The sequence below is a fragment of the Charadrius vociferus genome, unplaced genomic scaffold (genome assembly GCF_000708025.1).
Source record: "Charadrius vociferus isolate BGI_N301 unplaced genomic scaffold, ASM70802v2 scaffold478, whole genome shotgun sequence".
NCBI lineage: Eukaryota > Metazoa > Chordata > Aves > Charadriiformes > Charadriidae > Charadrius > Charadrius vociferus.
The window spans coordinates 1029567-1053489 of record NW_009650063.1 but is presented as its reverse complement, the minus strand read 5'-3'; positions in this window follow the sequence as shown (position 1 = coordinate 1053489).

The window sequence follows — 23923 nt, the reverse complement described above, 5'->3', positions numbered from 1 at the left end:
GGGTCTCGGCAAAGAAACGTATTGTGGGCAAAGAAAAAGCAACTTATGCTATAGCTTAGAAATAGCATATCTTCCTCTGTTTGGCTAGTCTCTGCGGAGAAGACTTGAGGCAGGCCAAGTATGGTTTGACCTGTGTGCTATCACAGACCAGACAAATTAACCAAGATGTATTTTGGGAAGGTCAGCGCTCGGCCGGTTGGGTGAGGTTAGCGAAGTAGTGGCGCTTGCTGTTTTGTGAAAATTTCCTAAGGGAGCCTAACTCAAGAAAGGTTGAAAACCTTGAACGGAGCCCCCAACACAAGAAGGACATGGACCTGTTGGAGCAGGTCCAGAGGAGGGCCACAAAGATGATCAATGGCATTAAACTGGAAGAGGGCAGGTTTAGTTAAACATTAGGAAGAAATTTTTCACTTTGAGGGTGGTGAGGCACTGGAAGAGGTTGCCCAGAGAGGTTGTTGAGGCCCCATCCCTGGAGGTGTTTAAGGCCAGGCTGGACGTGGCCTTGGGCAACCTGGTCTAGTGGGAGGTGTCCCTGCCCATGGCAGGGGGGTTGGAACTCGATGATCTTCAAGGTCCCTTCCAACCTAAACCCTTCTATGATCAGAGTGTTGGAGCACCTCTGCTGTGAGGACAGGCTGAGATAGTTGGGGTTGTCCAGCCTGGAGAAGAGAAGGCTCCAGGGAAACCCTACAGCAGCTTTCCAGTATCTGAAGGGGGCCTACAAGAAAGCTGGAGAGGGACTTCTTACAAGGACGTGTAGTGATAGGACGAGGGGGAATGGCTTTAAAGTGAGAGAGGGAGGATTTAGATTAGATATCAGGAAATTTTTCACTTTAAGGTTGGTGAGGCACTGGCGCAGGTTGCCCAGAGAAGCTGTGGCTGCCCCATCCCTGGAGGTGTTCAAGGCCAGGTTGGACAGGGCTTGGAGCAACCTGGGCTGGTGGGAGGCGTCCCTGCCTATGGCAGGGGGGGGGAACTAGGTCCAACCGAAACCATTCTATGATTCTGTGTGTATCTCCCTGCAATTCAGAGTAAAGCATCTGCACTTGAAGATAGGCATTTATCTTACCTCAGCTCTCAAAAGTTCTTTTGAGCTACTTCAAGCAGTTTCCTTGGCCATTATGGCTTTCTGAATCCTATTCACATTGCATAGCTTTTCTTGGGCTCAGTGAACAGTTACGTCTCTGAATAGCTGTCTTTAAGAGATCTGAGATGCTTCTTGTGTCTGTAATCATCGGACAGTCTAGTTTTCTTCACGTTCTTCCTGGCTGCTAGCGGATACTTCTCCAAAGAAGTCATTTTTTCAGTGGAACGGACAGTTGGTTTTGCATCAGATCCTCTCAAGATGATGAGCAGGGCTGTCCCTCAAAGCCACAAGAATTGTTTTTCTGTCCAGTGCTAGTTAGGTAAGACATTTTGCTGTCAGTGGTAAACCCAGATGTTACTATGCAACTGTTCAAGTCCCACAGACTTCCATATCCTGGAAGGAAAAATATGTTTATTTTTTACTATTATCATGCCTCTTTTATAATACATGCCATGAAAGAGTTGAAAATGCTTGACATCCTCTCTTTTGTGCCAGTTCTCTGATTACCCTGCAGTCTTTGGAACTGCTGGAGGATTATGGATTTCCACTACAGCTGGCCTGTGAACAGTTCTAGTTAGTGAAAATTCTGGCAAATTTTTCATTAAATGAAGCTGTCATTTGCCTTTGAATCCAAGTCTCTTTTTAAGATCAAGCTCATACTGCACCTGAATCCTTTCTAATATTTGGTTGGGGTAGGGTAAGAGTCCAAAAAGCTTATTTTGACAAATTCTGCTTTTCTTCCCACCTGTTTCTGCATTCTTTTGGTTTACTAGGCAGGGTGAGTTCAGTTTTATGTAAGTCAGCAATGTTTTAACTGCAAGTATTAGACTGGACTGCACCTCTGTTCTGCTGCAGGTGTGTTCTAGCAGAACACCACTGACTTATAGCATGGCCAATTTCATACTTCACGCATTGCGCGCTTCTTTTTTTCTTATACATCGGGGCAGTTATAAGTAGCATACACACAGATTCCAACTGTAATTACTTCTCCTGTTCCAAAGGTCTCTTTTCCAGTGTAGGGATTAGCGCTTAGTGGGCACACAGGGGGAAAAAAAAAATCCTCCCCAAAGTTTTGCTTCTGCATACTTAAGGAGTACCTCCACTGAAAATGGTAGAACTGGTGAATGAATTCTGCAACAGTGATTAGCTGTGCACATGCAGACTAGTAGAAAGTTACAGTTTACAGTTGGAGGAGTGAGGGGGAAGCAACTTGGGTACTTCTGTGGTTGAATGTAGCATGATTTAAGAAGCCTACAAGGAAACTTTCATCTCCTGCTGAGAAACAGAATAAAACAAAAAGAATTTTAGAACCTTTGAGAATAACTTTCAGTAGAGAAATTAGGATAAACTCCTGTCCCAATTTAAATAAAAATTCTGTTGAGCAGGGTTCTACCCAGCATACAGATTTCCAGTTTCCTTTGACTAAAGCCTAAAAAAAGATTAAAGCTCCATGGCAACTGCTATCTTAACTCCTGACAGCCATAGTATAAATTACATCTTGGAAAAACCTAATACTGAAAGTTTTATTTAGGTCACCAGTCAGGCTAGGAAATGGTAGGCTTACAGATACCACCCCAAACTTCATTTTGTCCCTGCATGGTCTCAGTGAGGCAGAGATTTTTGTGGGCGGCCAACCGGATGCTATATAACAGGCGGTATGAATTGAAAAATCTGACAAGCTTTATGTGCGTACGTTCGTTTCACACTTTTGGGGAGAAGACTGCAATTTACTTACAAATGTAAGGTTCCGTCGAGGAATACAGCAAGGTTCATCTAGGAGGCAGCAGCCTGCACAGGTACTATGTGAGATTACCACAGTAGCTGCGTTTGCTGGCAGTGGACGAACAGTATTGGTTTAATTATTTGTTTTAATGAAAAGGGGATGGAGAGAGGTTGTGCAATTAATTCATTTGCCCACAGGTGCCCCAGTGTTCATACTTGGGCCGCAAAAGCTTGTGTGTCTGCTTCCGGCTCGTAAGGAGATGCTGCTTTCTTGCTGTTTGAGGTTAAAAACGAATAGGTTAATGGTTTGAGTGGTGGAAATGAATATAAATGGACATTAGAAGTCTAGAGTAAAGGGAACCTGTGGTAAACAACAACAAAAAACCCCCCAAATTTCTGCTATTTGCATGATGATTATCTGGTACTGTTATTTCCTTATTTCCGCTTTCTTGTTCTTTGACTCTTTTTGACCCTGTCTTAGTGCTTTTCAGGCCTTGAAGAGTGCCTTTAATTGTTGTCTGAGGAACACTTCGTCAAAGCCATTAAAATAGCTGGGTGTTCGAGACAGGGAGGGATTGGTACCTGGGATCATCGATCCGCTCTGCGGTGTGGGGACAAAAAGGGGATGCTCCCTACTCTGGCAGCTGCTGCTGGGCAGACACAGAATTATTCCAGGGCTCCTTCTGACCTCATCAGATAGTTACATTTAAGTCCTCAATATTCTGTTTAAAAGGAGAAAGTACCCATCATTTCTCCAATAAAAGTGAAACCAAGATAATGTCAAAACCATATTAGAGTTGCAGCCCACTATATACCTACATTATTGCCTTAGAAATTTTGCCTTGTAGATGTTTAATACTAATACGCCATCTATTACTGGAGAAGGTTAAGAAATAGAACTGGAGAGGCATTACCAGTATAATAATCAGTTTCACAGAACTGCAGGTAGAACTGCTTTTGCTCTTTCCTCCAGCAGCTGGAGTTTGCTCATCACAGTATGGTGTACGCCTTCATAACCCGAAATAACGTTATGCTGGTGTTCAAATGGTTGCCAGACTTTTATCCTGTGAAGGGTTAACAAAAACATACTCAAATACATATAAATGGTAAATTCTATAAGAAAAAAGCCTAAATATGTTTTTTCCCTAGAGGTGTAATACGGAGATGCTATCAAACAATTGTGTTGTCAGTGGAACACAGCACATTGATAGGTTAACCAGGAGAGCTGGGACACGGGATGCAAGATAATCTCACTATTAAATGGCTTTTGGGAGAGTTTTTGAGAAGTTTCAAAAATAGTAAATGACTTCTGAGTATCCGTTAGGTCACTGGAATTTCTGCATCTGTGAAGAGCTCTTCATATTAATTTAATAAAACTTGGAAATGTTGAATAATGATAACTGAAATCATAAAAAACCAGACCATTGAGCATTTTCTGAAAAAAACCAACCAACCAAAACAAAACCAAAAAACCATAATTTGGCTATGATTTTCATTGCAGTAATCTGTAACCTGATGATGGTATACATTGAAGTGGCAAATTCATCTAGTTTATGATTACATTTTTATTTAGTAATAGAAGGTAAGAATAATTTTGAGTCTTTCCTCTCTTACACTATTAAAATATTTGTAGTAAACCGCGAACGTACTTCTGGATGATTTTAAGTAAAGAACGCCGCAACAAAATGGTAGCCTAAAACATCGTGATTACCGTACCAGAGCTATTCTAAACTTGACTGCGGAAGACCCCCCAATCGCAGAGCAGTGCCAGAGCAGGTAAGTTAAGGGGGTCTGTTTGGTCTCACGCCTGTGCAGCCGTTGGTCCCGCGTGCCGTGGGGACTGAGCTTAACGCCTGAGCTGATGAAGTTTTACACACCACAAGGCTTGTCTGCCCGTAAGCGTGCTACGCGCTTTTGAAACCTGTTTGAGGATAAAATACGATGCTTCCTTGAAAAGTGACATTTTAAGTATTCAAATTATTCATTAGCAAAATCCCAAATGTTTTGGCACATGCTTGTGGCTGTTGCCACGGAGACAGAATTGGTTTTGGGGAAGCAGGTCAGACATGTCTCGTATTTAATAAATTATTAATTTTTTTTTGCTAACACCTCTCTCGTATTTAATGACTTGTCATCTGTACTTGCTGGCATGAGGTACAACAGCAGAGAAGAAAGCACCCACAGATTTCAAAGGCTTGACTTTGTGGAGTGCACCAGAGTGCCTGAACTGCAGCGTCAGTGACTGCCAACCATAAAAGGCTGTTAAAACTTACAAGAATTAAATGAACTGAGAAGAAATTTTAAACTTTTCATAGTAATTCGAATCATGCAAGTCCATCACAGGAGGAACATCCTCACCGTAACCAGAAACACTGCTGCATCTATTCTGTCTCTGGATGAAGTTTTCTATTAAAAAAAAAAAAAAAAAATCCTGATATTTTGGAATATAGCCTCTAGGCAGAAGTTTATTTCAAAAACTCAGTAGGAAAAAGTTGTTATTAAATTAAGATCATGTTAGTGTGCTTGTTAAAACAACAGATCATTTGATAAGGCTCCTTCTTGAAACTTATGGGCAAAGTAAATCTGCATACAGAGATATGTAAAATGTGCCCAGATTATAGTCCTAGTTTTCCTTCTCACTAAATTAAGCACAGCTGAGAATTGGAATTATCTGATTGATATAAAAATGACATACTTCCATTCAGTTCCTTACAGCTGAAGCGAAGTCCTTTAGGCTGACTGCTTTCAAACACCTTTTATTTTCTCACTGATATAAACTGATATTATTTTCTAACATCTTATGCCTTTCCTCTCTACCTGTTTCTCCAAAGGTGTTGTGCAAACACACTCGTCAGCAGATGCTTCATCTCCCATTCAACAGCCTGAATATAACTGGTAAGACGGGACTGCAATTTTAAATCGTGGCTTTGGCAAATTACAGCATCGGCACAAAGCAGGTTGTGTCTCTGTTAAGAAGCTGGCTCTATTAAAAAAAGATAAAGCCATAATCATGTTGAAACTGTTTATTTTTGCCTTGCATAGCAAAAATGAGGAGAGACAGTGGGTACAAGCTCCTGAACGAAAGCCAGTCATGAAAATATGGACTAAGGAGAGGGCACTAAGCTCATTCCTGTAAGATACTGCCTGTGTTTTCTGCAAAGTGCCCAAGTTTCTACTGATGGCTTAAATGCATCAACTGAAAGCATCTAACTAAGGTGTCCTAGTGGAAGTCATCTAACTCAAGGCTGTAAAGGCCAACCTTCTGCTGGGTCAGGGTCCCTAAACTCCATGGGAAGTAACTAAAGCAATAACTGGTCTTGCTATTTCTTCCACGCTTTTGAACCATGTAGGAAGATACAATATTTAATGGAGCGTTGTGAATTGCAGTTGAAGATGGTGCTTCATTAAAGCATAACACCATTAAAACAGACTGTATAATAGCTTTGGCCTAGTTTTATTTTGATGTATTATTTCAAGCAGATCTCTGGTCAAACCTTAAATAAAACCCATTAGAGAACACCACGTATGCTGTTATATTTGGAAGGATCAAGAAACAGCACAAGTAAAGAGGCTGACTGGACTTTCAATAGCTCTAAGCAAATGGTGTGCATAGCTTCTCTCAGTTGTCTCTCATTACTACTGTGCAAGCCTTAAAAACACTAAGTTTCTTCCAGGTCTTATTTTGTCTATGAATAGAGACACTGGAATCATGTCACCATCTACTGGAATCTTACTGGGTGGTTGGGGAAGCCTGGCTGCCTTTATCACTGAATTTTTCCTAGATCTCTTTATTTTGTTTGATGTTCGGGCTTCTAAATTGTACCTTCTTCTTATGGGTCCAAGGAGTGGGTCCAGAGGAGAGCCACAGAGATGCTCTGAGGGCTGGAGCCCCTCTGCTGTGAGGACAGGCTGAGACAGTTGGGGCTGTTCAGCCTGGAGAAGAGAAGGCTCCGGGGGGACTTTATAGCCCCTTCCAGTACCTAAAGGGGCTACAGCAAAGCTGGAAAGGGACTTTTTACAAGGGCATGTAGTGATAGGATGAGGGGGAATGGCTTCAAACTGGAACAGGGGAGATTTAGATTAGATATTAGGAAGAAATTTTTCGCTCTGAGGGTGTTGAGGCACTGGCCCAGGTTGCCCAGAGAAGCTGTGGCTGCCCCATCCCTGGAGGGGTTCAAGGCCAGGCTGGATGGGGCTTGGAGCAACCTGGTCTGGTGGGAGGGGTCCCTGCCCATGGCAGGGGGGGTGGAACTGGGGGATCTTTAAGGTCCTTTCCAACCTAAACCATTCTATGATTCTTCAGCTCAGAGTCTCCCCATGTTGTCTGTGTCACTGTGATTAGATTTTTACTCTAGAGTGGAATAGTCATCATCTACTTCAGCTGTAAAAAGAGGGGGCCATTCACAAATAGTCATACCTAACACCTTAGTCCTATATAAAGAGACCACTGCTTAATAAACATGGCACACAACAAAGCCTAATTCCAAACAAATTAAGCAACTCTTTAATAATGACTGCCCAGTGTTCCTGCTCATTTCCAGTTTAGAAGATCAGAATACATAAACAAAAATTGATATATTTATCATTCTAAACCATAGATTATCTGTCATTTGTCTCATTTCTTAAGGTAGGAAAAACCTGGCAAAATGACCAACCATTGTTTTATCGTACTTAGTGAAAGGATGCAAGTGAATGGAAGAAAAGGATGTAAGAGTCATTTTGTTTGAAAAGATAACTCAAAGTAATTTTTACAAACATGCAAAATCGGTGACTTATCAGCAGAAGTACAAAATCTATTAACTTATTCTTTGCATTTGACGAAATTACTTATCAGCATTAGCCAGCTTCCTCATTTTTTTCCTGTCCGAGTGAGTGATCTGGTAGAGGAACTTGATGGTTGTGGAGTGTCCTGTTCATGTAATAACAAAAGAGGAACAAATGCAGGAGTTTACCCGTTTTCCATCATGACTTGAAAATCATTTCTACTGGCATCATCTGTAATTGTCAAGCAGTATACATCTGGCTCATTTCTCAATAATTTTTAAACCTAAAATTTAGTAAAGTAGTCATTTTAAGTATCTGTCAGATACTGATACCTCTACTGTTAATTTGATATTAGTCTTAAGGAGTAGCACTTTAGTTATTATTTGATATAGTACAATAATCAATGACAATAAAAAAAAAACCCCTAGGACTTGAAGAGAGTAAGATCAACATGTCACTAATTTTGCACCATTGCAAAAAAGATAAATCTTGTGAGATGAATAAATAGGAATGCTGTTTTAAGACACGCTAAGCAATTATATGCTATTCAGGTTTGTAAACCACTCTTAAGGGTGGAGGGAGTTCAAATAAGCAACAAGATAGAGAAGAGGTGTAGAAGACAGTGACTTCTAATGAAAAATAGAACAAAGCCTAGAAACAAAAGGACTGAAGTCAATAGTCCTCAGTAATGTGAAAGCTTGCTTCCGAGAGGAAAGGGACAATCTGTCTAAGTGAAAAGGACAATAATTAATGTCCGTTGGATGAAGCACTGAAGGTTTAAATAAGACACTAGGGAGAAAACAAAACAAAAAAGAACTGTCCAACCGTAATGACAGTGAAGCACTGGGCTATATCACTTTGGGAAGCAAAGATCTCCAGTGACAAAGACGCGACGAGACAGGCTAGACAATCATGTCAGCATCAGTTTAATTATAACTGATCCTGCCTTTGGGCAGGGGAAATGGATTGGATCAGCAGTTCTTGAGCCGTGGGAAGGCACTGACACATCCTTGGAGGCCTAGACAAAGCTCCAGGAGAATTTAATCTGGTATTTCTCCTTCTCCCTACCTTTTTCCCTGAAAGTTCTCTCTGAAAACTATTTGAAGAATGTAGTATTTACTCTCAGCCAGCAGGACGGGAGGGGAGCAGAGCCACTGGATCCACCCTACCTGAGGGCACACTTTGAACATCTCCAGTGACCAGCTGGGTGGACACGTGGTGCATGTTCCTTGCATTCCCATGGCGAAAGCGAGCTGAACTGTGTACCACCTCTTTGCTGGAGTGAAAATATATTAATATATTTATTATATATGTATATTCATATGTATATATGAATATATTTTGTTACAGTAAAAAGATCAGGCCAATAATAATACATTTCAGTACTGTTGAAAAAAATGTGCCCTAAATGGATTTCCAGCTCTGCTTTCTACTTCTTGCATATGTAATTAATTAATAACAAACCAATTATATTCTCCACACTCATAGAAAATCTGATAGATGTTCAGGTATTTTAAGCAGCAAACCTAGATACTATGTTTTGGTTTCTGCCTATTCAAGAAACACTGGCATAATGTTTCACAGTATTTTCTTTGCTAAGTGTTAATTTTTGGTGGAAGGGACTGGCAAAATAAGTACATGAACTTTTAGCAACGAGAGAACACGTTAATAAGTAATCCTTACTGTGCTGATCATTTCCAAGTAGCCTCATGCAAATGTTCACCATCCAAGCTCTTGGTTATTTTTATAAATACCACATCTAGCAGTCACTTTTCAACATGAAAACTGCATTTAAGCTTACAAAAAAAAATCATACCTACCATTCTGTTTTCTATTCCCGCTATGATATAGTTGATTTTCTTGTCTTCGGAGTAGCTAGGAAGCACCAGATAGCGGCCAACATAGGTCAAGGCAGTAGTGTAGAGGAAGAGGATGGATGTGCTGGCTGCAGGAAGACAGGGTTGGCACAGGGCTTGCACACTGAACGCAGAGAGATGGTGCGTGTGGTATGAACACTCTGTGACCTAAGGAGCAGGAGATCCACTGGCAACTCGGTCACAAGCTCAAGAACTTGACTGCAGAGTTAGGTCAGCACTTCTGAAATCTCATTTGTATCTAATTAAAAATATGTACCCTTTCCTCAATTCTTAGCATAATTATTTATATGAGTAGTTAAGCAGCATTGGTGTTGGTCAATGAACCTTAAAACCAAATGGACCTCTAGGCATAAGCCTTTTCATGTGGACATAGAAACTATTGTATATGTACACATATGTACCTGTGAATAACTTCCAGCTGATCTGTCTGTTGACCCAATGCAGTGATGACAGAGCAAATGAAGGTAAATCATTTCAAGTGAACAGAGGACAGACTATATACAGTAAGTCAGATGGGAAACTGTTCATAGCAAAGCCAAAACCAGCCCACTGGTGGTACTTTATATTTGCACGTGACATGATGTGATAATTAACAAACTTTGCAAACTTGTGAAAAAAGGCATTCTGGTTACAACACAATGAAACTCTGGTTACAACACAATGAAACTGTGAAATTCATATTACAATTTAAAATTTGATCTTTAGGAAGCAAAGCTACAGAGTTTCTGCTTAGAAAATTAATCATCGGTGTAAATTAAGCAATCAAAAGATGGACTTCATTATGACTATGACCCCAAAACACTTGCATATTCAAGAACTTCCTGATACCAGATGATAATGGAAACCATGGAGTGAAAACAAGATAGAAACAAGTAACATTAAATAAAAAAAAAAACAAAAACAGGTAAGACAAAACAGCTTCTCAGTATTCCAGCAGGTACTGGAAGTATTCCAGGTTCCATAACGTATCCATCAGTGAGCAGAACAACGTCTTGAGATTTGAGTGAAACTTTAACAGTGTGAATTTTGTGTTGTGTTAGGAAAAAAAGATCTGCATCATACCAAATGACAAAACAGTTTGTTTCATTACGTGATATAATTTATCATTTAGTATAATGAGAGCATTTGTGATTATTTGTATTCTAGCATCTACAACGCAGAAGATTTTAATAAATATAATTGCAAATCCATGGAAATAGAAGACACGGGTAGAGAGTGATGCCACTCACTTCATCTGACACAAATTATGCACATATGCAAGAAAAATGCATGTACCTTGTAATTAAAGAAAACATGATATATTTGGATGTTGTTTCTCACCTTTTCATCTCCACTAAGCAAGTACTGATCAATGCCATTCTGTTTTTCACTAACAAGTTGCATTTTTTCCATTTCTCATTGTATCTTCTTCTCCTGTCTTAATTTCCTTGCACCTTTCCCGTGGGGTCCAAAGTTCTAAAAAAATATTGAATATTGACATTTGTCACCTGATACAACCTTTTGATTATATTCATTGCAGCAAAATTCCTCAGAAGGAAGGATGCACAATTCACTTAACGGGTAGTCAGTGTGATTTTAAGACTTTTGGAAAGCTTGTTTCCTTCTCATCTTTTGGATATTATAAGCAGGTGGTGAAAGACTGCACCTTAAATAACTACGGTGAACAGCAACGGTAGATACAAGATAAATTCCTTGCATTTACTCAGAGGTCAAAACAGACTGTCTGCAAGTCCAGACTTTAAGAGGTCAATAGGAAAACTGCCCGTATGCTTACCTTCAGTCCACCCAGCACTGCCTTGCCAGTGGAGAAAATTAATGGGCTACAGATGGAAAAAAGATTGGAAACCACTGGTCTAGAGTGATGTCTAGAGAGGCAGTGATGCTACTTAAATAGTATTTAAGTGGGCATAGTCGCAATTCCCACTTCTCACTTCTCAGGCAGTTAGGGTCGCTAATTCTTGCGGTTGGAGGAATATAATAATCGTACATCAATCTGGTCTTCGTCTCTTTGATCTCCCTGCTTCAAGACTCTGGCTTTAAGGAAGGTTATGATAAGCTGGTGTATTTATTAAAAGAATTCATATTTCTGTGCAGATATATGGCCTGGACAACCGATGTTTCAGCTCCAGCTCTGCAGTGCTCAAGAAGTTGGAGTTGTCACCTGTCGCTCCCTTGCTTATTCTCCTTTTGTGTGGAGTCTCCTGGTACAGGTCCCTGGTGGCTTTTGACAGAACACGGCCTGCCAGAGTTTTGTCTTTGTATTCTGGCCTCAGCCAACACCTTACAACCCCAGTCTCCAAATTCCCAATGACAAAAAAAGTCCCTGGCAAAACATCAGGATTCTTTGACATCACATGAACCATGTTCTGGGAACAGCACCAAAAGATCTTATCCAAACATTTCTCACAGACCTCACAAACGCTAGGGAAAACCAGCTCAGTCCAACAGGCAGGGAAGAACGAGTTGCGTCTTTCTGCTCCAGTGAGGTCTTTATTACTGTTGAAGGGTTTTATCCCCAGAAAGTGACTTCTTTTGTCTTCCTCCATCTCTGGAAAAGGGAGCCTTAGCTCACAGTTTGGGTCCCACAGTGGCTCTGAAACTAAGAAGTACAGCTGACCTTAACCAGACTTCCACTCAGATACACAATATACTGTAAAGAATTGCTTATTTTCACATTTTAATTTTATTTACAGACACTTCCATGACTATCTGATGGATTTCAAGAGAATGCCCTTTAGGCTAATGTCTACTGTGACTCAAGAAAATGAAAAAAAAATAAGATGTTGACTGAACAATCATTCGGCTTCAAAGTATTGAGCAGTTAGTGGTGCAGAGCGTGAACATAGGGTTTATTCTATATGTAAAACTTTGTGTATGATGCAGTCCATGCCAGAGGCAAACTCCTACCTATTCTCAGAGAGGCCAAGGAGTAGCCCTCCCTCAAGAATCCCGTACTCTTTACTTTGGCAAGGAACGATGTAGCGACCTCTGACTGTTTCTCCACGTACTTCTTTTCCAAAAGGTCCTAAGTTAACAGTCTAGTAAAAATATTAAAAAAGCCCCACTTTGCCTGCTTTGTGTGACTATCTATCTAAACATCTTGTTTAATTAGGTTTTACAGAAATGTAAAAAAAACGCACCCCCAACTTACTTTCTGAATAAATTAGCATTTAGTACCTGAAAAATGAGTCTCAGATAATCCGTAAGAGAGGCCAAACCCTTGTCTGTGAAGACAAAGAGTTCTGCACCCCTCGCCATCACCATTTCAATGCTTTCTACAAGTCCCTTTCCCATTCTAACAGCATGGCATTTTGATTTTACTATGTTCCACACTGTAATCACTCCAGCGCTGAGATTCCTGCATACAACGGATCTCCAAGACAAAAAAAAAACCAACCCAAACACTCACCAGTCTATGAGTACTAATTATTCTGCCTACAGCGTTGTCCCTGTTATGTTTCGAAGTTTGCAGTGGCTTGGTTTTTCAAACTTATGAACGCTCCCATGCCAGTGATCTCCAATTGCCCGGCATAGATATATACGTATCCGGTTGTGATGGGGCTGAAATCCTGGCCTCACTGAAACTGGTGGGAATCAGGAGTTCACTTTAGGAGTTCTGAGCTTTTCATCCTTTAAAAAAAAAAATGGTTTCTTCATTTTTTTGGCTATAATATGGCTGAGATGCATTCTAAAAAAGCACCCACATCAAGGTGTTGTGAGGATGAGTCCTCTTCACGTTCAGCGTGTTTTCAATGGGATGATTCCAGCAGTGCTCAGCATTGTGTTATTTATGTCCGTTCTGAATCCAGCCCTTTGCAATGTTTGAACTACTTCAGAAACAGGCAAGGCAATTCAGGCACAAATTACGGAAATTAGTATATTTTGTCGGTTCTTTTTGGTAGAACCGCCTTTTAAAAGGTTTTCAGTCATGATTTCAAATGCAGCATTGTGCCTGTCATGTCGTCTTGTCTGCTGCCTGCCCTAATCTGAAAGAAAGGGAATGTTTAAACCTCAAATACCTGTGTATTTTGAACTTGCCTGGGACAATTCTGCATAGCCCCAATGTCTCAAGTTCCCTTTGTGTTTTTTCCCCTGTAACAGTCAAAAACTGGTCATTGATCTTTACAGCCAAGTTCCACATGTGAAGGTAGTTCTCTCCACCACAAAAGGCTAAACAAAGAAGTTCAGGACAAACACCTCCATATTTAAGGTTAAATTGAAAAGAAAAAAAAAACAACCCACCCCCAAAACATTTGTAGCACAGGAATAGGATATTCTGCAATTAACACGTTTGTGGTTGTTCTGTTGGGATTATCTTGTGAGGTTGGTTGAACGGTCTACCTGAATTTTGCTGTCCACCTTTTTGGTAAGCACACAAAGGCCAGGTATACAAAGGTCTGCACCAGTGATCGTTTCGCTTATCGAGGTGAAATACAGGGTGCTGCTCACTGTGTATAAAGCCTGATGTGATCTGGCCTACAGAGAATGTAGAAATTAGCAAAAATTTCTCTCTGCAACTGTCTTACCAGAGCAACTGTATTCAGAAGGAATGTTTCCAGGTATCTTTTCCTGACCTAAGCTGCACAGGATTTAAGGACAATTTTTAGAATAGGCCTTTTTTTTTTTTTATTTAATGCTATTGAATATATGTTTGAACCTTGTATTATTTACCAGAAGATATAAAATGTATATTCAATTATAGATCTTTGATAATAGTATTCAGTTTACTGATAAAGTATTGAGATAGCAACAGAAGCTTGAGTTCCGCACTGAAAATCCTATCTTTGGTTTCCAGAATGTGGAAATTTTTAGGATTAGAGAGTACGTTTCAGTTATAAGGAGCAATCATAACCTTTGGAACTTTATTGAAATTCTCTTAGAGTTCCACAAAATCTGCGTGAAATTTGGTTCAGATTTCTTATATTCTCCCTAGAATCGATACACTTGTTCACCACTTGCAGCCATCTCCTTTGTTGCATGCCAACAGCATCCTGGCCTGTGTCAGGAACAGTGTGGCCAGCAGGACTGGGGCAGTGATCGTCCCCCTGTACTCGGCACTGGTGAAGCCCCACCTCAAATACTGTGTTCAGTTTTGGGCCCCTCACTGCAAGAAAGACACTGAGGTGCTGGAGGGTGTCCAGAGAAGGGCAACGGAGCTGATGAGGGGTCGGAAGCACACGTCTTCTGAGGAGCAGCTGAGGGACCTGGGGGTGTTCAGCCTGGAGAAAAGGAGGCTGAGGGGAGACCTTATCGCTCTCTACAGCTCCCTGAAAGAAGGGTGTAGCCAGGGGGCAGTCAGTCTCTTCGCCCGTGTAACAAGTGATAGGACAAGAGGAAATGGCCTCAAGTTGCACCAGGGGAGGTTTAGGTGGGATATTAGGAAAAATTTTTCACCCCAAGGGTTGCCAAACATCGGAACAGGCTGCCCAGGGAAGTGGTGGAGTTGCCATCCCTGGAGGTATTTAGAAGACGGGTAGACGTGGAGCTGAGGGACATGGTTTGGTCATGGACTTGGCAGTGTTAGGTTGATGGTTGGACTTGATGATCTTAAAAGTCCCTTCCAACCTAGACAATTCTATGATTCTATGATTGATTTCAGAGCACTCAGGTCACCTGATATTCATTTTTTTAACTACATGTCACACTGTTTTTCATTGCAATCTTGTTACAGATGTTCATGGGAAACAGTAGGAAATTAAGTAATGTACCATCGTAAAGTAGAAGAGATTACTGAAATATGGAATGACATATGGAATGTCATATGGAATGACAATATCGATAGTTTGAGATTTCCATTTGCATGATCCTTTCAAAAATCAATCAACCCAAAGAAACAATTCTCCTTTACTTAACAAATGGCAACAGAAATGACACCACTCACCTCCAAGGCAAACTGGAGGCAACTTGACTACCTGACTGTGGTCTTCAGATTCCAGAGTATTCTCCCAGTGGTGTTAGTGTCTGGAATATGGCTGAATGCCACGAGATGGTAGCCCAGAAGATTAGTGAAGCAGGTGTAAACAAAATCATTGCAGCAACCCTGAGGAGTGTGAGAGCTGGCAAAGGTGCTAACACTGAAAAGTTCTACTTGCCTAACAGCCTGCTGCCCTGTAAGGAACAAGAGGGAGGTTTCTACAACACCGCTACAGGCACCTTTAAAACAGCAATTGTTTTTAAATCTGTAACGCTATCTGAAAAGAAAATGTGGTCTCTCAAGAATATTTCAGGGTTAAACTCACTTCAGTGTAAAGCGAGGGTGGCCCTGCTGACCCTTCTGAAACTAATGGAGTAATTCAGAATTTGCTCTTGGAACAGCTGCCTGGCATGGTAGGATGCAGGTACCAGAATATGGAAGGTTTAATGGAGGCGTGAGAGAGCTGAAACCTCCTGTCTTCAGACGGAACACAGCTGGGTGAAAAAGTTAGGGGTAAAAGCCCAGAGTTTTAGGAGGAATTAGGCACCTAAAGTTGCTTGAAGGCTGCCAGTGTGATTTTTAAAAACTCCAGAGGAATTTAGAAAAGATGCTCCTGGAGACCTCACGGGCCACCCGACTATTTTAAAAAAATTGGGCTCAACTTTCTTTTCTGGTGAAGCGAGAATATAGTTTCTAAACATTCACAGAATCACAGAATCTTCAGAGTTAGAAGGGACCTCTAGAGATCATCTAGTCCCACTCCCCTGCTAAAGCAGGATTGCCCAGAGCACATCACTCAGGACTGCATCCAGGCGGGTCTTGAAAATCTCCAGAGAAGGGGACTCCACCCCCTCCCTGGGCAGCCTGTGCCACTGCGCTGTAACCCCAACCGTAAAGAAGTTTTTCCGTGTGTTGGAACGGAACTTCCTCTGTTCCAACTTGCGCCCATTGCCCCTCGTCCTGTCACATTCATTACCCAAAGAGCCCAAGGAAGCAGTCATTACTTACAGCTTCTCCCTGAACCATGGCCACAGAGTCTTCGCATATCAGCTCAACAACCACATCTCTTTTGCTAGCACTGAACACCATGGCTTCTCTTCTACTCCTGTACAAAAGAAGAGTAAATTAAAACAGAGAAAACATACCTGTAGCCTTATTCTGTCACACCACTAAATAAAACCTGAAGACTAAGTGCATGTACAAGGAAGACTGAATTGTTTCCAGATGTGTGTGCACAACCCAGTGAAAGAGGTATATGACAACATCAGGTCTATACTGTCAGAATTAACTAGATGAGCAAGGTACAGAATAAACCCCAGACGCTGTGATGCAGCCAGATTTGGACTTTTTATACCAACTAGGACATGACTGGGAGGGGGAGGATTGGAAGGGCAATCTTGCTGCTCTGGCAGCGACAGTTCAGGAACAAAAAACTATGCCAAATACGCTAGTTAACTGCACATTTTAATGCTATAAAAGATTGTCATGTACAGTAGTTGGGATTTTTAATGCCGTTTGATTTTGCTTCATTTGAAATATTTTGCCCCCCATCTCTGCCTGCCCTGAATCTAGATGCAGCATACATTGTGATTTGCTGTGCTCCCAGTGTCATCACCGTCTGCAAATCCAGCTTTTACACCCTTCAGACATACCGGTGACAAAATACAGGACTGAATGAGGACATCAACATACACTTTGGATGATCCTCTTTATAATCTCTTTTATGTATGGCCTATTGTTTCCTTCCTCTTTCATCAATTTCTTTTCTAACACTTTGTCTTTACTCCTCTCAGCCGGATTTGCCTTTGCAAACTATTTCTGTCTTTGATACAGAATATTGCCAGTGCCATTTGAAAATCAAATGAATGTGAGTGGCAGACACTGGACTTCTCCTAAATCTCATCGTTCCAATCCTATCAAACATATTGCATAAGTAATTATGATTATCCTTTCCTACCATTATATGCTATAGAAGTGGACTAGTCACCCCAAGAAAACCTATCCTTTTTTTTTTTTATGCGGCTACAATATTCACACAGAGCAAAGACGAGTAACGAACTCCCAGCTGATACAGGGAGTAGGACACCAGCTGAGAGAACACTCCTGCGCTGCACTAGCACAGATCTCGTTCTCAGAAATTTCAGTTTGACGACCTCAGCAAACATGGCGTAAGGCTGCATGCTGGACTGGCGTAGCAAACCAGGAAAGAACGCCCGTCAGCTTCTGTTTGGGCAGCAGTTTTTTAGTGGAAGATGTAGTAGGTTGCTGAAGGCATGAGGGAATTGATACCTACAAAATGTACCCTTAGGATTAATCCCTTATAATGTTTGGATTATATAATGGCAGCATATCAATTATAGAGCAATGGAATAAACATAAAGAAATTATTTACAGACCTGACTTTCACAAGAATATAGTGATGGAAGGCTGATAGTCAGTTGAGTTATGAAGAGGAGTTCTTTAATCCTAAATTCTCACTGGTGAAAAACACTTCCTACTCCTCTATAAGCACATAGAATATAATCTTTCACTGAATTTCTTGTTATAATTATGGAGCAATCCCTGTGTATAGCAGTATCTGCTGAAGGGATGTGTTTTTCATGCAGCAACTGGCATGAGTCCATCAGATCAAAACCCTGAAATAATAAAAAAAAGTATAGGCTCAAACACAGAGCTGAGTGTATTTCCTGAGTCTGCATCTGGCATATATTCCTTTCCCTTCCCTGACCTCAGAATAAAGTATGAGGCAATAAAATTCTGAGCAGAAGGGAAGTAAAATGTGAAAACAGGGAATATGAAAGTATCACCCCCACACAAAGCAAGACAGAAAAATAAACCCAAACAAGAGAGAGAACTGAAACAGAGTGAAATGACAGCGGGAATGGAGTGCAGAAACAGAAGAAAAAAGCTGCCAGAAATAATTAGAAGTGTAAAAAGTAATCAAAGAAAACTAAAAAAGAGAACTGAAGGGTCATTTTATAGCTAGTTAACTGCATCTGCAAGAAATTATAATATAATGTATCTCCTCTTCCAAAAAAGTGGTAAGAGTTTCCCCTCTTCTGTTTTCTTTAATTAAGAAAATCCTGAAGTGCACATTCAACGTGTCATACAGCACTGTAATTTATCCAACAGCCACTGCTGAGGAAGTACAACTGTAGACTGCATAATTTAACGTTTGTTTTGGTTTTCAAATTTATGAGTCTCCTGCTAATCTTTTTGAAATTTTTACATTTCTCTTTTTATTTACTACATTGAGATGTTGGAAATGGCCTATTAAAAATCCTGACGAGTTATGCCATTATTTAACTAAATTGAGAGCAAAATAAATACAGAAATAAGTCCTCCTCTCTGAAATGCTGAAATATGGATAATGAGCCCTTCGCATGTTAGATAGGATCCAGACATTAAAAAAAAATCTATTAAAACCTCATGCTCGAGTACATAAGGCAACTTCTAACTGAGGAAGTCATAAGGGGAAGTCCATTAGACAGCAATTTGATATAAACTGTCTTGTACCTTCCTTTGAAGGACATGACAAAATACTGTCAAGGAACAGAAACGTGAGCTAAAATTTGGGTAATTTGATGTGACTGTTACTGTTTTTGTAGACAAGATTTTGAATTTGAAAAAACATCCCATAGGAGGTCTAATAGGCTAACTGCTTACCCACAATTGGTGGTGCAGAAAGCAAATTTGACTATTACCTGGGGAAGTTTCAATGTCTCCCATAGGTCACAATTCTTATGACCAACAGACTAATAGTTCTGCAGAAGTCAAAGGATGCCGCAGCACTGAGAATTACAAATGACTTGAGCAAGTAGCAAGCAGCTTAGAGGCAAAAAGGACCAGCTTTGTATATGATTGCTCAGCTATAATTAACTGTGTGAGCTTTCCTGCCTTTTGTAGTACAGAGAAGTCAACTCCACCTATTCCTAAAGTCAGCTACGACTCCAAAATGGTATTAGAAGCTGTCCCTTACCACCTTTCAGCTGTCAATCTCCATGTCTCAACATCTACTTATTTCTCTGTGGATGACTTATTCCAAGTGCAGAAGGAAACATCTGGGAAGAAGCTCATTTGTCCAGAAGGACCAGCACTCCTCCCGTCCTCTGCGAAAAAGGAAGATTTTTATTAAAAGTTCATGAAATATAAATTGACCTTATGATGTAGGGAACAGAAAGACAACCAAGAACAAGAACAATAAAACCCCTCTCACCTTGACAAATTGGTTACCATAAAAAAAACCCCAAGGAGTTCCCCACTCATTGCCCGTGTCAGTATTGGCACACCCAAGGCAAGGAGACGTATGTGTTAATCCCTCATGTTTATTGATAAAGAAATTAGCTATATCAGCATTCTAAATTTTTTTTTTATTTATTTTTTGTAAATTGCTTTTTATGGACTTGCCAGGCTCCTAACCTGTTCAGCATAGCACTAAGGCTTAATTTTAAATCATATTAGAGGCCTGGGGTTTTTACATGTAATAATGAAAACATAGCTTGATATAATTAAAAAGTTGCATGAGTTTTTAACAAGCTTTTATCAATACACATTTAAGAAACCACTGCAGTTGAGCTGGATAAAAAAATTGGCTGAGTACAAAAAATCAGAACGTTCTTCAGTATATCATCATGAATTGGGATAAATTGGAATATGTCAAAATACTATGATTTTTAAGGAAACATGGAAATATATAAGTTTGGAAACACTTAAACATTTAGTTCCAAAATTCTCAGTCAAAATAAACACTTTAGACATTTGACACATTTCTGTGCTGAACAAAATCAAAACACATAATATGCATGAACTACACCTTCTACATCCTTTTTCATCCAATTTATTTCTTGATAAACAAAATGTCAGTTTAATATATAGCAGAAGCATCCTCCAGCCTGTTTGTAGTCAGGAATTTTGAGAGATTTCCTTTTAGAGACACGGATAACATATTTACCCCTGTTTTTACCTGGCCTCATTTTCTCAGGGATAATTAGTTTACTCTCAAACTTATTTCTCTTTTATACAATTTTGGTGTCCTTATTCATGTTACAAAGAATGGCATACATAAAATCCAAAGAACTATGACATGTACATCACAAGGTTTTGCTTTGCTTGCTTTGACGCTGAAGGGATGGTTCCCAAAAGAGGTCATAACTTAGCACAGGGAGCTGCACTGATTTCCTTCATGGTTCCCACCTGCTCCCAAGCCAACTTGAGGACGGATGTCCAAATCCAAAGCCCTGCGCCGTGTAAGAGAGGACTTTCACCAGGGAACCCCCAGGGAATTGAAAGGCCAACTCAAGTTGCGCCAGAGGATGTGTAGATTGGATATTAGGAAAAATTTCTTCACCAAAAGGTTTGTCAAGCACTGGAACAGGCTGCCCAGGGAAGTGGTGGAGTCACCATCCCTGGGAGTACTTAAAAGACGGGTAGATGTGGTGCTGAGGGACGTGATTCTGTGGTGGACTTGGCAGTGGTACGTTAACGGCTGGACTTGATCGTAAAGGTCTTTTCCACGATTCTGTGATTCTATGAAAAACTGTCAGGTTTTGGCTTCGGCTCCCTCTGGTGGGTAACGCACACTCCCGAGAAGAGCAGCTACGGGTAAAGGTAACCACCACGAAAAAAAAGATAACATGCAGGTTGCTCTATTTTTCTTAAAATACCCAGAAATACACCAGCTGAGTAATGATTATAACTGAGATCAGAGCTTTAAGCTGCAACTTGACACATTCATCCCGAAAAGAGGAAGATGCAAAGTTCCTGCCAGAACTGAACTCCCTTCAAATTCGGAGAAGAAAAGAGATAGGGGCTTTGGTCCTGGCAGAAATTTATTTTCAGCACCTAATGTTGATTATAATAAAATAAGGAACTAGTTAAAGACTATTCTTTTTGACAAGAACATTTGCTCAGATTTCTGTTCTTGACTGATACTTTGAGGCATAAAGTTTGATATCCTTTCTCAAAAATATTTTGTTTGCAGGATTCAGAAAATAGTCATTATTTCACAAATTTCACACCCCAAAAATTCTTTATTTGTTACAAGGAGTTTAGTTCCAGTGGAAAAGAAAAATATGCTTTTAAATCTGTGGTATCTTACCTACAAACTGTACACGTGCACACATTTAGCAGCTGGAATAACTGAAAATTAAAGCATATTTCATAATTTATATTCTTGGCCACAAGAATGATGTGCACACTGTATTGCAGTATCCCAATACATGGTTATGTTAATGGCAATTTGTGATAATTATAATATTAAAACAAGCACCAGTAATCTCTGCACTACAAAACAGTACTGCAATTTTGGTTACCTCAGAAAAATGCATGGAAATTTTGCAAACATCAGCAATCTGATTGCAGAGGCTTAGAAGTAATCATACTTTTCTGCTCTCACCAGTAGCACCAATAAATCAAATTATAACTCTTGCATCCCTGTGTTAAAATAATTCCTTTTTTTCTTTTTTTCCAGAAGCTTACTTGTTGATCTGAAACACATACTAATAATTGTTTTGTTGGAAAAATAACAATTTCCCCATCAGAAAACAGTAATCTAGTGTGAGAATGTTTGGTGTAAGGATGCTCACATGAGTTCATGTTGTTCAGTGGACCAAGTCCATATTGTTCAGGCATAGGATGAATGTAAACAACTGTACAGTCTATTCATTAAATTGCTTATGGAGTTACATCATATTTAAAGGCAACTCGGTGGGTGAAAAGCTGGACATGAGCCAGCAATGTGCACTCGCAGCCCAGAAAGCCAACCCCATCCCGGGCTGCATCCCCAGCAGCGTGGCCAGCAGGGCGAGGGAGGGGGTTCTGCCCCTCTGCTCCGCTCTGGGGAGAACCCCCCTGCAGTGCTGCCTCCAGCTCTGGGGCCACCAACACGAGAAGGACATGGACCTGTTGGAGCGGGGCCAGAGGAGGCCACAAAGATGCTCCAAGGGCTGGAGCACCTCTGCTGTGAGGACAGGCTGAGAGAGTTGGGGGTGTTCAGCCTGGAGAAGAGAAGGCTCCGGGGAGACCTTAGAGCCCCTTCCAGTACCTAAAGAGGGCTTATAAGAAAGATGGGGATAGACTTTTTAGCAGGGCCTGTTTCAATAGGACAACGGGTAATGACTTTAAGGTAAAAGAAGGAAGATTTAGACCAGATATAAGGAAGAAATATTTTACACTGAGGGTGGTGAGCCATTGGCCCAAATTGCCCAGAGAGGTGGCGGCTGCCCCATCCCTGGAAACATTCCAGGTCAGCTTGGACAGGGCTCTGAGCAACCTGATCTAGTTGGAGGTGTCCCTGCTCATGGTAGGGGGGTTGGACTAGATGGCCTTTGAAGGTCCCTTCCAACCCAAAGTGTTGTGTGATCTTATGATAACTAAGCTGCAGGCATGTATTTCACATCACAACTCTCATTCTGAAAGAAAACTGAATAATTTATAAAACACATTTCTTTCTAACTAATATTTTCCTCCTTTTACAAAGGAAACCATCCAACTTACAGGTACAAATAAGAATCTGATATCAGAAGCTCTTCACCAGATATGTAGTTTTAATTGGATTTCTAAGCAATGGATGAAATACCCTAGAAACCTCTCCTAGAATTATTTTAATTAGTTCCCTCTCCCCTTATGCTGCTTCATATGTTCGCGTATTACATTAACTAACCTAAGGTTTCTATGGGGTGAGGGGCTTAGGTACAAGTCATATACAGTACAGACTGACTTGTTCGTAGACGTGTAGGACGGGATCCTCCATGTGGTCTCTGCAGGTTAATTAATCTGTAAATTTATGAATCCTCCTGCTTGTGTATCATGGACTGGGCCAGAATGGATTTGTATCAACCTGCTTAAAACACTCCTAGTTCTGTGCTAAGATAATACATATGAGCAAATCTCATGCTTCTGGCATTCATCTGCAGAGCTCAGGAGAAAGACTGCTCCTCCTCTCACGTACGTAGCTGACTCCTCTCAGGTACTTATATATTTGTGTATACAGACATATATTAGATATATTTGAGACGAGAGATATTTGAGAGAGGGAAGGTGTTTTGTCTTTCCTTGAAACACTGAGACAAGCTTGGGTAAGAGAGGGTGAGTGGTGGCAGTACACCGAGGCAGCACAGAAAATCCTTAGTTTTCAAATCGCAAGCTCTAGACCATGTATATGCTCAGATTTTATACCAAGAAATCATTCTCCTACATCAGACCGTCCACAGCTTTGGAGAATCTTTCTTTGCTTCTGCAGCACTGAAAATGGTGTCCCTTCTTAGGATCGTAGGGACCACTCCCTTAATAAACTGGTGGGGTATTGTTAAAATGAATCACACATACACTTCTGAACCTATTTTTTTGGGGGGGGGAAGGAGGGGGAGGACAAGGAAGGCAAGGGGGAAAAAAAAATAATCAAACAGCTACTCTCAAAAGGAAAAAACCTCATCATTTTTTACAGACAGATGAGATATTCCAAGTTTTCTCCACCACAGCATGTTCCACTTAGCTTTGTGCCGACAAACATAAAATAAAGGGCAGCTTGCTGCTGAACTCACAGAGCCTGACCCTGCTGAA